We start from the raw sequence: 13,295 nt of genomic DNA on the forward strand, positions 1-13,295 counted from the left end.
GGAGCCAAATTTCCTCAGTCACTCAGCCAGTTCTGAAGATGGCCATTCCTTCGAGGCACACACCCCATCTTGACTCTGGTGGAGATTCCATTGCACCCATGTCAAGAAATAACATTCCAAAAAAAAAAAAAAAAAAATTCTGAAGATGGCCATTCCTTCGAGGCACACACCCCATCTTGACTCTGGTGGAGATTCCATTGCACCCATGTCAAGAAATAACATTCCAAAAAAAAAAAAAAAAGCTACTAAGTCCACTATCAGCCTTTTTTGGGAAATGAACTTAAGCCTGGAGCTTAAGAGGCTTCATATTTTCCCATCTGACTTGCGTCTTTTCTAGGGCCTGATCTGCTTCTTTCCATGAAGCAGATGTTCCGGGGAGATTGCACAGGGAGCCATGGGCCAGAGCCAGGCCTCTGATCTACATGTGTCTCCACCGGCCACCCATGCAGCACTGGGTAAGATGAGGCTCCTGTGACTCAGACTCTGGCATGTCCCAGCATTCCACATACCTGATATCTTCCATGTCACACCCATGTGCCTTCCTTAAGGGACAAGTCATTCATAAGCATGCTTGCGTGGCCGACAGATGCTGGGTCTGTGAAGGAGGTTGTATAAATGGTTCTCCATGTGGTATCAATCCAGCTACACTCTCAGGCTTGACCTTATTCATCTAAGAACTTAATTAATAATAAATAAAAATTTAGCAATTAATTAGGACTTATTCTAAGCCAGGCAAGAAACAGGCTTGTTTCTTATTTCCAATGATACCCACTGGAAAGCCTTATGAAATGCAAGTCACCACATCTAAGACACACTACACCAAAGAGCTACTAAGGACTGCTATAATCGGGAGCATGGGTAGGAGGCCTAAGAAAGATAAGACTAATTAAGCATTATCATAAACTTTGGTCCCTTCCCTCAATAGGCTCCTTATGAGAAAACGACCAGTTCCACATTTACCAGTTGAAGGCAGTGATCATCTGAAAAGGGAATGCCCCTCCCACACAGTCTCAGGTTTCAAGTGGTTGGTCTCCCAGCTGCTGACAGTGTGGGAGAGGTTGTAGGGTCCGCCTTCTGCTGGGCTGAGGTAGAGATAGACCTTTGAGGGTTATAGACAGGTCTCACTCTCTGTCCCACTCTATTTCCTGATCCATCAATGTGTGAAGGCTTCCATCTCAGGTTCCTTCTGCTATGGGTAGAGCCATGCCAGTTGTCATGACTTCCCTGCCATGATGGCTACATCTCCTGAAAAAAGGAACCAACATAATCCTTTGTCACTTAAGTTCTGGTAATTGCTACAGAGATGAAAAAAGAAATGCAGAGATGAGAGCAGAAATGCATATAGCTCAGTGTAATGATATGGGATTCCCCTCCATATGCTATGAATATGTTTTATTACCATTGGTTAGTAAAGAAACTGTTTTCGACTATGGCAGGCCAGAATATAGCTAGGTAGGAAAACTAAACTGGATGCAAGGAGAAAGAAGTGAAGTCAGTCAGATGCCATGTAGCCACCCCAAAAGCAAGATGTGAGGTAACAAACCACGAGCCTCATGGTAAAATATAAAATAATAGAACTGGGTTAATTTAAGATATAAGAGCTAGCTGGGACAATGCCTGAACCACTGGCCAAACAGTGTTGCAATTAATATATTTTCTGTGTGATTATTCAGGTCTGGGTTGCTGTGAAATGAAAACACAATCTCCATTCAAAAATGACACCCACCATCTAATATGAATCCACATAAAACCTAAAAAGCCTTAGGGAAAGGGGGGGCTTCTATACCTACAAAATTACAGCCAAGCACAGTTTCTTGGCAGACTCATTTTTTTTTCCAGATAGACTCTGTTTGCTGGTTGTGAACAGATGCATGGCTCCTTTAAGAGATGGTTTCCTGGTTTGTACTGGAGGCACAAACAGCTCTGGCTCTTTTAGTAGGTCCTGCTACAAAGCACTTAAATGGGGTTTGTGAGAAGAGTGCTACAGGCTGCTTAATGGAACATAGACCTGCTACATCTCTGGAGCTGGGGTGATGAACATGGCTCACAGAGACAGTTAATATACCTCCACCATGTTGAAAGGGGCAGGGCCAATAGCAAACCCGCAGTATTAGTCCTAGCCATACCCGCTTAGCATTAAAAAAGAAAAAAAGAAAAAAATCTCCTGGTCATAAATAATTACAAATACACAATAAGACAGATTCAGGGGAAAAAAAGACCTCTGAATGTGTCAGTGTTGGATAAATGCACAAGGGCTTAGGACAGAAGAAAAGAGAGAAGAAAGAATACAGATAGACATATATTAAAGGAATAAAGATAATAGAATTAAATAATTAAAAAGTAATAGAAAAATATGTTATGTAGAAATGGGATATACACAGAGAGTCTAGATTATGTGTATTATTGTGTTTCTTTAGAATTTTAGACTGTTAATGAGTTAACTACTGAAAAACGTTTGATTCTAGGGGTTGCTTACATATATATATATATATATATTCTTGACTTCAAAATTTGAGTCTAAGGATACATTACTTTGGGAAAAAAAGTTCTGCTTTTCTTTTTAAAGAAGATGAGACTCTATTGATTTCTTCCAGGCTAACATGGTTTGATGAAACAAACCCCCCCAAAATCTCCATGAACCCTAAAAAATACTTTACCCAACAAACAGCAGAAAGCAGTTTGGAGAAAATTACACCCAAATTTCCAAAATGATTGCTTATAAATGTTTATTTTCATTTTAAAAGTGTTAATTATAAATGGTTAAGGGTCACAGTCAATTTCTTTAAAAAAATTTGGGAGGGATATATTGTAGAGATGAATAATTTGCATTGGTATGGATCTTGATCTACTGATACAAATTTAAGGTTGATTTTGTTACACTGTGTATAAGTATTTCTGTTCTTGTTATTGTTTTTGTGTTTATGCAGTTCATTTAAAAATGCAATATATAGTTAATAAATACAGATTAATAGATAGTCATCTGCAATAATCAAATTTTTAATTTTATTAGTTATATTTCTAGATATACAGAGATATATTTCAGTTAGATAATCTTTAATACTTCAAAGACCTACAGAATATGGCACTTAAAAGGTTTTAAAAACTTAGACTTTTATCGACAATGAGACATGCCTGTTTCTGGCTGCACCAATTACTTCAGAGGGGTTGATGGGCATTGAAGAAACTTGTTATAGAATTAGCCTTCAATGTGACAAGTTTAGCCATTTGGGCAAGAAAATGCTCTTGCCTGAACTGCTTGGTGATATTCTGTATAAACTGGACATACAAGACCCACAGAAAATATGCTGAATTTGAAAAAAAAAAAGGTGAGACAGTTTTTCAGGGTTTCTGCTTCATGAAAGAGTCTGACAGACATTCTGCAGGATGCAAAAGAAACTTGACTGACAAACTGCCAATATAGGTGAAACAGTCTTTTCAATTTCCTGCTTCATGGAAAATCTGCCAGATGCTATGGGCCTGTAGGCTGAAGATGGGTGCCCTAACATTACAAAAGAACTTTGGGTGACTGTCCAGGTAGTAAGATGTCTCTGTCAATTCTAGAGTTTTGAAAGTTGATTATAATGCTTTTCCTGTTTACTTAGGTAATATTATATCCTTTTGGGGTCTTTGATGGAGCTGAAGACATATAGCTATAGTTCTCCTTAAAAGATATAGTTGTCCTTATAAAAGATAAATTAGATATGAAACTTGATATTCACAAAGGTAAAATATATGATAGGATATTTTAGAACATTGTAATTAATATAGTTTCTGTGTGGTTATTCAGGTCTAGGAGGCTGTGAAACTAAAGCACAGTCTCCGTTCACAACATAACTTGTGATATGATGGCTATTCTTGGTTGTCAAGTGAGTAAATCTGGAATTAACTAAATCCGAAAATGAGGAGCACCTGTGAGGAATTTTTTTCCTTAACTTGAAGTAGGTAAATCCACTTCTAATCCAGCCCTTTGAGACACACCTTTAATCTGACTACACCTTCTGCGGGAAGTCTATGTAAGGATAGGGAAGGAAGTTTTTGCTCTTTGCTTGCTTGTTCTCTCCTTGCTAGCACACCCGTTCCTTCACTGGCCTTAGAGCCCACTTCTTCAGGACTCCTGCACCTACTGAAGACCAGCTGAGATATCCAGTGTGGCAGAATGAGCGACTACTAGAATCTTGGCCTTTCTGTTCACAGCTAACTATTGTGGGATTAGCTGTCCTGTAACCTGTAAGTCTAATAAAATAGAGAGATTCATTCTGTAAGTTCTGTTACTCTAGAGAATCCTGATTACATTTTTGAATACATTAGGGTATTCAAAAATATCTCTATTTTCCTAAGGAAATGGGACATATTGGGTCAATATGCTTGTGGAGGTCAAGAACAAGAGTTGGTTCTCTTCTGATCTATGGGTTATGGACAATGAATTTTGTTTGTGAGGTTGTGAGGTATGCAAGCAAGTGTCTTTACCCTCAGACCCATCATACTGGTCCTTCTTAATTATTCTAAGGGCATCAAGCTATGTTCTGAATAGAAGATGAATATATACATCTTATATAAAATATGTTTTGGGGAAGTGTAGCAATTTGACACTAAAATGTAGTCATTCCTGAAGTCTGTATCGTGTGTGTGTGTGTGTGTGTGTGTGTGTGTGTGTGTGGTTTCCTTAACATGTCTTCTAAAGGTGCTTTTATTTGTTTATTTTTGCTAGGAATTTTAAGGCAGAACCCACATTACAACTTTTAAGATCTCATCAGAATCAGTTAACTATGAGGAGAAAACCCATTTGTTCCTTACTAAATGTAATGGCTTATCCTGGTTGTCAGTTTGACTGCATATGGGATCAACTAGAGCACAACCTCTGGGAACTCCCATGAGGCATTTTCTGGTCCAGATTATTTGAAGAAGTCAGACTCACCTCATGTTTTTGACCTTTTTATAGTAGCCCGGATACAAGGCATAAAAGAAGGAAATTGCCTTTTCCTCCTTTCCCTCACTCTTGCTGACAAGTTCATTAATCCTGTTTCTGAAATATTCTTTCATTGACATTAGACCTAACTTATAAGGTGTTCCAACACAGACCAAAGACCAGAAACTATCTAGGAATCCTCTAGGCCTCTGGTGCCACACTGGTAGTGCTGAGACATCCAACCTCATGGACTGAACCAGATTCCCAGCCTTTCTAGTGAGAGACAGCCATTGTTGGGCTACCCAGACTGCATCCTGTAAGTCAATCTAATAAAAACAGAGAAAGAGAGAAGAGGAGGGAGAAAGGGAAGAGGGAGGGAGGGAGGAATGTAGATATAGATTAGATTGGATGGATAGATAGATATTATGTATGTCTATATAATTCTATTAGTTCTCTTTCTTTAGAGAACCCTGACTAATACAGTGTCTTCAATTAAGGATTTCCTTTTTGTTTGCTTCACACCACAGAAAATTCTCCTGTTTACAACCCAAGGAATTAATTCAAGAACAGTCAGAAATGTTAAACCAATGAAGCTACATATTATTGATGGCCACTGTTTTCTCCAGGTGGGCTTTTAATGTGTAGTGCTGTAGGAAAGCAGGCTAGTGTAAGTTCCCCTGGTCTCTGTTTCCTCGGGCCTCTCGATGATTAGAAAACAAAATCTCTCTTTCCTTGTATTACAAGAGGAAATTCAAGAAACTTGGCCTCATCAGTTGGTATTAAGTGAATGATGAATAGTAGTGAATGGTTGCATGGATACATAGATATGTGGATGGATGGATGGATGGATGGATGGATGGATGGATGGATGGATACATCAGTAGGTGGATGGTGGATGGAAGGCTGCATGGATGCATAGATGTGTAGATGGATAAATGGATGGATGGATAGATAGATGATAGATAGATAGATAGATAGATAGATAGATAGATAGATATTTAGGTGGATAGTGTATGAAAAGAATTTTGAGGTCAAAAAGGCTACAGAGGTCATAAAGTATCGCAAATAATGCTACCAAAAAAATCCGAAGGACAAGCTGACAGCAAGTGGAGAGGGTATCATGAGCCTCCACCTTTAGCTGAGGAGCTTCTAACAATTGATTGTTGTTAAGGGAAAAATCACCCATTTTCTTTAAAGGGAATGGTCCCACGTTAATGCATATATTAGCAACACTAATGGACTCAGTGAGTTATTAGAAGGAGGAACGAGGATGTGAAGTTGTGAGAAGGCTGATGTGGTTCGGAGGGCAATGGGTGTGAATATGATCCAGATACTTTGTAAGCATGTATGACAATCTCTCATGATTAATACAAAATATCATACTAATAACAAAGACAAGCTAAGCTGGGCAGTGGTGGAACACACTTTTAATCCCAGCACTTAGGACGCAATGACAAGTGGATCTCTGTGAATTCAAGGTCAACCAGGTCTACAAAGTGAGTTCCAGAATAGCCAGAGCTACTAAATAGAGAAACCCTATCTTGAAAAACCAAAAGAGAGAAGAAGGAGGAGGGGGGAGGAGGAGGAAGAGGAAGAGGAAGAAGAAGAAGAAGAAGAAGAAGAAGAAGAAGAAGAAGAAGAAGAAGAAGAAGAAGAAGAAGAAGAAGAAGAGAACAAGAACAACCACAAAAAAAAACAAGAGGAGGAGGAAGAAAAAGAAGAAAGAAAGAAAGAAAGAAAGAAAGAAAGAAAGAAAGAAGAAAAAGACAAGCTAAAGTATTATTCCCAAATCATGTATCTGATGAGAGATTTGCATCAAGAGGAGTAATACTCAAGAATGAAATGTGGAACAACCCATTTTAAACTAGGCAAATGGCCTGACTAAAGTTTTCTTCAAATAAGATAAACAAATGACTATTAAAAGCACATGACAACTGGATAGCACTAGACAGCAAAGAAACCAAAGTCAAAACCGTGGGGAGATGCATTTTCCCATCACTAGCTTGGGTATTCCCCAGGAGACGGATAGCAAGTGTGTGGCACAGATTGGAGAGAAGAGAAGAGAACCATCCTATACTGCTGGCAGGGTTGTGAACTGCTTGGTTAGCCCTGGTCCCTGACTAGAATTCAGTTTCCCAGGAAACAATGGAAAACAATGGAAGGGGGAGTCAAAATTATATTAGGCAGGTCTCTTGGCCACAACCCAGGTGACCACAAGATTTCTGGAACGATACGTCTTTTATTTGCAGCTGAAGTGACTCCTGAAAAGTTGCCAGAGTGGCACATGCATCCTGAGGAGTTGAACCTGAGGAAAGAGACGCATTGCTTGGGGGAACCACTTAAAACAAAACTGTCAAGTAACCACTGAAACTAAGCATGCAATCGCTGGTTCTTCTAGTTGAGAGACCCCAGAGAGCATCTATTAAAGACTCCCAGACAACATTTTTTAACCCCAGAGAACATCTGTTTATCACACAAAGCATTTCACCTGGAACAAATGCTCACACAACTGGCATGTGTGTTCTGTCCCTTGGAGATGCAGTTCAAATGACCGGCTCAGTGTCATCACCACACAATACATCCCTCTGTCCCACATTGCCAGTAGCAAAACTGACTTGTGGCAATGATGAAGCAGAGAGAAGTCAAGAAGCATAGAGCCCCTGCCTTAGTTATAAGCTACAAAAGGGATCAGGGATCATTACTTTAATTCAATATAAGAGTGTTTCTAAACCACCCTCAGGAAACTGGTTTTGGTCACAAGCTCCTTCAGTTACTGAAAGCCACCCTTGCTGCACGACAAACTTTTATTTTTGTTGTTCTAATTAAAATATAGGGAACCTTTTCTAGAATTTCACATACTTCCCTGACTTCCCAGATCAACAGTATTCACAAGGCTCCAAGCCTTGCTGACCCCACGAGACTTAGACTGTTGCAGTTCTGGAATCCTCTGGCTTCTCTGGCTCTCCCCTCACGAGGAGGCCTCACTGCTTGGGTGTGCCTCCCTCTTGCCTGCTGTAGATGCAATTCCCACAGAGCCAGACTGCAGACAGCAACTTGACTTCCTTGAGACATAATCCTAAACACTGACTACCCCTGACTTGCCATGCTTTAACACACCATTTTCCACCTCATGCCAGAACAAAAGTGACACGTATTCAGTAGCAACTATACTCCGGGTTCTGAATGCTGACCCTGTCTTGGGCTAGGAATATGCAACAGTTCCCTAGGGATGCTAGGCCACTGCAACAAGCCTCACAGGCGACCAGCCTCCTGAAGGGTGAACAATGGCTGCTACACAGTTATGTCTTCACATGCCCCGTGTTGACTGAACATCAGACTGTGTCTCCTGTAGTTGTCCAACCATTCTGGTTTTCATTTTCCATGTGGTGTTCAGTGAATTACGTGAGCTATGCAATGCTTTATTATTAATCAGACTCTGTGATAGATAATTTTGCCTAGTGTTTGGCTCATGCAAGTGTCCTGTGCATATTCAAAGCAAGGTTAAGTGAGGTCTGATGTTTTGTAGATGAAGTGTGTTAAGTGCATTCTTGACTTACACGGTAACTTCAATTTACGTAAGGCTCTTTGGGGGAGCGATTCTATCTCAAGTCAAAGTGCCCCTGTCAAAGATCCGCTCGGAGGCTTTCTCAGAGTACCCAGCTTAGAATATCTGACACTGCTTCCAACTCTTCAAAGTCCTCTGATGCTCAGCTCGTAGTTTTTACCAGAACAACAGATAGATTGGGCTTTTGGACCACTGTGCTTCTAGTAAGTGACAAGTTTGGGGATGCTGTCATTGTGTGTCAGTTCAGATTTTCCTTTGTGAGTGACATGGCTTAAACCAAATGGTGAGAAATTGACCCATGTCAGTCACAGCCAGGTACTGGCTTCAGCAACACTGACTGGTGAAATCTCTGGACACCATCTGTTCTACTGTCTGCTGTGTTAACACTTATGTGAGCAGAAACGGCCCTCGGCCTCCATGGCTTTAAGTCCAGCATTGCACATCTCCAGCCGAATCTCAATACCTTTCTCCAACAGCTGAGTGAAACGCCTCAGAAAGATTTCCATTAGTCTCACCTGGCCATTACACTGACTATCGATGGTGTTGAATTATGGGAAAGACTCACAGACCCACAACTGACCAGACCAAATCAGAATGGAATCACTTTATAATCAGTTGCAAAATCAAATTGAACTTTTAAATGGATCCATTTTCCAAGAAATCAGAAGATTCCCATCAACACAGTAGAGAAGTCCCCTCTGCTTTAACTCTTTAAAAGACTGTTTGGAAGCAAATACATTCTCTATTCTGCACGTCTCTTTGGCATTTTTCTGCCTGTGTTGCCTCCTGCCTTTACTCACCTCTGTTTGACAACCACAAATTAAAACCTCAGTTAAGATGCTCATACTAAGGCTGTCTGTTGACAATGGTCTAGGCTTTGATCTGTGGTGATCCTGAGCCTTAGTTCCTCCAAACCTGAGCAGACTGAGAAAAGGAAGAACTCAGGATGACAATTCAACATGAAACAGGACACCATGAGAGAGGTAGAGTAGAGAAGGCAGAAGAACAGCAGCGAGCAGTGAACGTCCACAGGCCATTCTAAGCCAGGGCGGGGGCTGGGGGGTCAACACAAGGCAATCCCAGGATACGCATGTGTTGTCAAGTCACACCTATGAGGAACACTTCTGCATGTCCCGTATGCAGGAAGATAAACTTGGCTCCGGATCTCCCCAGCAGACAGTACCTTGAGCATCAGGTCTTGCAGAGTAAAGTGCATTTCTTTCCCGATTACAGCATGTTTCTATCATCGCCCTTCTAATGATTTTCACACTTTTTCTCTCACTTGGAACGAAACTTTCAGTGTGAAATTTCTCTTCTGTCTTCTTCAACGCTGTTATGTGAGCAGTTTCTCAGTCTTGGTAAGTCTTTCTGGAACATCTTTTTCTCCTAAAACAGGAAGTATGAGAGCCAAAAATAATCTTTCCTTTTAGCCTAGTAGCTTTCCAGCGAGTGTTGCTGGAAGGTTTCATCAAGGCAGTATTAGCAGCCAGAGCTCTCTGGGCTGGTACTGCACACAGGCGCCTGTTTAACTCTTTAGGAGAGATCGCCTAGATGAAAGTCCCTTCTCTGTGAACAAAGGCCCTATTCCCACGGGATGTAGACCGGGCTCTGCCATGGCACCCACCAGGGGCTTCTCTGATGCTGAAGGTTTGCAGTCACTAGGTTCTGTAGTCAGTGTGCTTAGAGAAGCAGCCATGCATGCTACATGGACCCCACCAAAAGCCTGCATAAATCCTGCTGGGCAGCGGCAGCGGGAAAACAGATCTGTTCTCTATTCCAAGGCCACCGAGCCAAGAACTCCCCCAAAGTTCTTGCGTCAGAAAGACTGCTCTCTAACCATGCTCGGTGCTCTTTCTTGACCCCACCTGGCAAGTGACCATAGCATCTCTTGGAATTATCCACCTCCTCAAGGTTCCCAGTAGCCCAAGGTCAGGAACTTGCTTCTACCACTTTCCAGCAGAGGGTGGCTTTCCTATTCAGTCACACAGAATTGCTCCCTCCCTTTCCTGACCACAGATCACATTTTGTTTATTTAATAGTTTGTGTGGTGGGGGGGTAGTCAATGTTGATTTTGTTTTTGTCGAAGCAGGCCCTTTCCTCTTCTACCTATGCATGCGGTCCAGGCAAAGCCACCTCTCAACCCAGTCAGTCTTCACACCTGCATCCCCTTTACCATAGAGACGGGTCCCAGGTCAGGACCTGCTCTAAGACAACCGGTTCTAAGGGAGCCGGAACATTTTGCAAGAGCTATTCAAGGAAGCATCCTACTTCCTGCTGAACTTGGAGCTGGGCCAATGCTCGGGACCCACTTAACAGTTTGCAGGGGAGTTTCCTGGCTTGAAAACTGAAAGTCCCACATCTGGGGAACCTCCTCCATGTTCTGTCACTTTAAGAGATGTGAGGGTTGGAGCTGCTGTAGCCATGGTGTTACATACAACCTGGTAATCAAACCAGCAGAGAACAAAAAGCCCTGGAAAGGTAGAAATCGGTTGTTCTCTCCCTTCTCACCGCCCACCATGCTCCTTAAACTAACGGGAATGGAAGCATCTGGCCCTTGTCACAGGAAATCTTTTCACTCATATGACGTCACACAAGTTTCTTAAGTTCTCTGAGGCTCGAGTAGTGCATCTGTGATGTGACAACAGCGTCAAGTGCCTCTCTGAGGTGTCTACCGTACAGCAACTGCTGGGTAGATTTTATCCTCTTTCTTTGTTAAGTTAGAGGCCCACAGATTCAAGAGGGTGATAGAAGGGGAAAAGAGGTGAACCAGCTCTGATTTCTCTTCATGTGGACAAGGAGAACTGAGAAGCAGTTGAAAAGTGACCTTGCTGAAGTCCTTCAGCTAGCGACAGCCCAGACCGGAAGAAGCTCCCCTGAGCTCTGGCTCAGTTCTTCCCACTGGGTAATGGTCTCTCACTGTTTTCTGTCCTGAGGATACTAGACATGAGAATGCACGGGGGAGGGGGAGTTTCTCCTAGCCCAAGGGACAATACCCAAATATCATAACTGTAGCATGGCAAAGGAGAGCCAGGATCCGGTCCAGAGCAAGGGCACTTGACAAACCCACACCAGTGGACATCAAGTCAGGGTCTCCACGGGACACGACCAACAGAATTCTTCTGTAATAGTATCACCTATCCAAGCTGACTTCTGAAATGCAGACTCGAGCATGAGCCCTCCCACTAACTACTAGTCATGGAGCATGTCCATTAAGGCTGCATGCTTGTTCCCTGTCCCTGAAACGCATATGCTGAGATGCTAACCCACCAGTTGGATGGTATTGGGGGTTATTTGAATGTGAAGGGGAGATCCTTCTGGTGGGGAGGTCAGTGTTCTTGACAAAGAGCTGTGGTAATGTTTCCTCATCTGTTCTCTCTGCATCTCAGATGCCTTCAGAACCGCAGAACTGGGCTGTTTTACCCAGTCCTTGGTATCTGTTATGGCAGATACAACCGACTGAAACTGTCAATACCCTGTTGTTAACTGCAAGATTTGGACACCGACTTTAAGCTGGTTTTTTTTTTTTTTCTGTTGTTGTTGTTCCTCAGAAAGTAAAGTTCCATTTCAAAAGGAAGCCACAGCTGTATTTGTAAATGCTTTTCTCAAAACAAACAATGGAAGGGCTGGATTTCGTCAGCCTGCACCGAGCTGGCTAAAGCCAGGGGTGGGGAGATGACGTGAGAATGTGGGGCCTTGTGTCACCTGAGGAACGCCCCAGGACTTGGATGTTCTGTTCTCTCCTCTAGCTTAGAGGTATTACCAGGGCTCGCTAGAACAGCTGTAGAGCCAGGCTGTCTGTTAAACTGGCCACTTACTCACCACGTCAACAGCCTCCTCTATTACAGCCTGAGCTGGTTTTAGTCTAAGATGACTTGAGGTCATAAAAGGAATAGTCTCCTTGACTGCCACATGTTTGGAAGAGATATTCAGGACAGAGTGGCCAAGTGATTTCCCCCAGGACTGCTGGGCTGAAGCCCAGCAGCTTCAGAAAGCCGAAGAGGAATGTACAGTACTGAACCAAGGGAGTTTTCCCTGTTCCAGTGTTGCAGCCACACAGCTGCTGGCTAGGGGTCTGAAAGGGGAGCGCAGGATCCACCCTGCACTGATGTGTGCTCACATGACTAGGCCATGACTATGGCCACAGGTCTGGCCATAATGTAAGCTTCATGGGTCAGGGTTGAAGGGTCCGTCTTATCACTGTTTAACCTCTCCGGTTCTAAACAACTAAACAAGGAGTAAAGGAATGAGACCATGATCTCAGCCCCAGCTTATCATAGGGAAAGCTGAGGCTGAGGTCCTGGCTTCATCCAGAGGCAGAAAGAAAGCCTTTCTCGTTCTGCCTTTTGCCTAGGGGAGCCTTCGGACCCAGGAAGAGGCAGCACAGCCAGACTCCCAGCATACCCAAGGCTTTCCCAGAAGCACTTAGGGCCTGAAAACCATCTCCCTCTCAGCCCACCTCACCCCAAGTCTAAACGCAAGCAGAGGAGGGACCCCAGTAACCCACTCGTGTCACTATGCCCTCAGTCATTCTTTAACTTTCACAGTTCGAAACCAACAAAAGCCTAATTTTAAAAACCTCGATATTAGACATGATAGTAGATGCTTGTAAACCCAGCCATTGAGAGGCCAAAACCAGAGGATTGCAATTTTGAGGCCAGGCTACATAAGGAAACCCTCTCTAAAAGAAAAAGAAAAAAAAGAAAAAAGAAAAAAGAAAGAAAGAAAGAAAGAAAGAAAGAAAGAAAGAAAGAAAGAAAGGAAAGAGAGGAACACAGAGAGAGAGAAACAGAGAGAGACAGTGAGAGAGAAAGAGAGAGAGAGGAA

The sequence above is a fragment of the Alexandromys fortis genome, unplaced genomic scaffold (genome assembly GCF_014885135.2).
Source record: "Alexandromys fortis isolate MF-2015 unplaced genomic scaffold, M_Fortis_MF-2015_v1.1 scaffold_98, whole genome shotgun sequence".
Taxonomy (NCBI): domain Eukaryota; kingdom Metazoa; phylum Chordata; class Mammalia; order Rodentia; family Cricetidae; genus Alexandromys; species Alexandromys fortis.